We start from the raw sequence: 3040 nt of genomic DNA on the forward strand, positions 1-3040 counted from the left end.
GAAGGGGAAACCTCAAAGACACAAGGGATGCAACTGCAAAATAAGGAGAATGATGGAGCTGTGGTAGGATGCTACCAATCTAGTGGGAAAGTGAAGCAAGTGTATTTCTCAAATGATGATGAAGAAGTTGAAGATATTCCTAGGAGTTACTATTCACGAAGTCATTGGGCAAGGGCTACTACAGAAACTTTGGTCAAGGTAGGTGATCTTGAAGAGCCATTTGTTGCCTTGATTGACCATGGTTCAGAAATAAACATAATGTCAAAGAGTCTCTACAACAAGTGCAAATGGCCGATGGACACAGATCATGGCTGGATGGTAAAAGTGGCAAACAATTCATCCGGTAATTGCAGCATGTCCAGGTGTGAAGGTGACAATAGGTGATGTAAAGATTGACCAAAACTTCTTTGTACAGGATACATCTTCATATCATCTCATCCTTGGACAACCCTACATTGTGGGAGTTCGAATGGAAACAAAGGTAATGGACGATGGTTCAGCATATGCTAGGATACGTAGCAAAGATGGTAAACGTGTTGTCCAATTTCTCACAGTTTGTGTAAACCATGGAAGAAATCGTGACAACCTCAGAGAACATCCTCTACCAAAGGTAAGCAAAGAGTTTCATGATCATAGAGAAATGATGGGTTTTTGCCAAGTACCATTGTAAAGCGGGATTGCAGTGGTACAGAAAGAAAAAGGGTCCCGCCTGATCCAAAAATAGGTGAAACTTTCTCAATGAGCTCCTTGGTAACAAGGAATGGATCAGTATGTTTTACAAAACTTGAAGATTTGAAGAGATATGAGAGGCAATATGTGCATAATGTACAAATAGGCATGAAAAAGAGTGGGTTGCTAAAGCCTACCGAAAATGTTTTGGGTTTGTGTGAACAAGTTTCTTTTGTAGATACTATGGGTGAGCTTGATGCTATAATGAGGTCTAGTTTGCATCTTGAAAATGAAGTTGTGGAAGTTTGCTCTATGGAAATGTATCAAGTAATAGAAGCTTTTAAAGAAAGCCAAACAGTTGGCCCAGAAGTCCATGTTGAAACTAAATACAAGAGTGTAGCAAAGAAGGTGAAACCAGTAGCTTCACCCTTACCACCTAACAACAGGGAAAAGATTGAACAGGCTTCTTTACAACCAAGTTTACGGAATCCTAAAAAGATCGAGCATACCTTCACAAAGGAGTCTTTTCAAGAGTTGCAGATTGGTTGCGAGGAGTTTCTAACACAGGAGGAGAAAAAGTGCTTCAAAGAAATGCTTTCAAAGCATGGTAAGGCTTTTGCATTTGAGCCACATGAGATAGGATGTGTTGATCCTTATATTGTAGCTCCTATGGTAATTTTCACAATACCTCATGTGCCTTGGAATCTGCGGCCTATTCCGGTTCCAAAGGCTCATTTGCCAAAGTTAGTAGAGCTACTGAATGAGAAAATCAAAATGGGAATCTTGGAGCCTTCTTGTGCTCCATACTCAAACAGATGGTTCACAGTTCCAAAGAAGAATGGTTCTCTACGCTTCATCCAAGATATGCAACCAGTGAACAAGGTGACAATTAGAAATGTAGGAACGGGTCCAATTGTGGATGAATTTGCAGAGGCGTTTGCAGGGAGGGCAAACTACTCAATGGGGGATCTCTACTCAGGGTATGATCAATTTCAGCTTGCAATCGAAAGCAGAGACTTGACAACCATGAGGACACCTTTGGGTTTGGTAAGGATGTGTACCTTGCCACAGGGAGCAACCAACTCGGTTGCACATATGATGAATGGGATGAATAAGGTCTTACGTGACTTTATTCCTCAAATCACAATGCCTTTCATTGATGATTTGCCTATCAAAGGATGTGAAGAAAGTGACAAAGATGAAGCTTTGGATCTCAAGGGATGTCGCAGGTTTGTGGTAAATCACATAAATGATTGTGATAAAATTTTGTCTAGGTTGGAAGAAGTGAATCTTACATTGTCAGGGAAAAAGTCTATGTTTGGTGTCAAAGAAGTGCTCATTGTGGGGCACATGTGCAGGCCATATGGTAGGAAACCTTGTCCATCAAAGGTAGATGCCATCCAAAGAATGAAAGAAACATGCACTAGCATCACTGAGGTTAGAAGGTTTCTGGGAGCATGTGTCTTCTATGTTATTTGGATTCCACATTATGCACATGTAGCTGATCCTCTTTATCAGCTGCTTAGAAAGAATCAAAAGTTTAAATGGACAGAAGCACATGTAAAATCCATGAAAAAGCTAAAGGAGTTACTCCAGTCAGCAACAACTTTGAGAAAGGTAGACTATGAGTGTCAAAGGCCAGTGATTGTGACAGTAGATACCAGTCCTACAGGGATTGGATGGGCAATAGGGCAAGATGACAAAGAAGGACACAGGTATGTGGTAAGATTTGGAGCAAAGGTACTAAGTGCTCGCCAACGAAACTATCCACAGATAAAGAGAGAGTTATGGGGTATGGTTACAGCCTTGAAAAGTGGGAAAGAGTACCTAATTGGTGCATGTGTAGTTGTAGAAACAGATTGTCTACCACTTCTTGGGATGATTACAAGCTGCTCAACACCAGACATTGCTATGTTGCGGTGGATTGCCTACATTAAGTCCTTAAATCCCGAGTTTAAGCACATTGCAGGTAAAGACAATACAGTGGCAGATATGCTATCAAGGGCAAGGTATGAAGATGAGTCACAAATGATTGGTGAGGGAGATGATGTAGGCACAAAATTCTATTCTATCTCTCATGTCAAACGTAACAATGTCTGCATGACTAATTCACTTGAATTGTTCTTGAAAGATCTTTATGAAGGTGATTGGCTTTCTATTGGAAGGTACTTGAGTACTCTAACAAAACAGGATGATTGGTCTGAACAAGAATTCAAGAGGATACGCAGGAAAGCATATGGGTACTTTTTAAGGGATGGTTACTTGTGGAATCATCCTAAACAAAAGGGTGCTACACCACAACGGGTTATATGTAAAAAAGAGACTCAAGTAAAGCTCATGCAAGAGTTTCATGAGAGTCTATGGGCTGGAC

The sequence above is a fragment of the Adiantum capillus-veneris genome, chromosome 23 (genome assembly GCF_014529385.1).
Source record: "Adiantum capillus-veneris isolate H3 chromosome 23, ASM1452938v2, whole genome shotgun sequence".
Taxonomy (NCBI): domain Eukaryota; kingdom Viridiplantae; phylum Streptophyta; class Polypodiopsida; order Polypodiales; family Pteridaceae; genus Adiantum; species Adiantum capillus-veneris.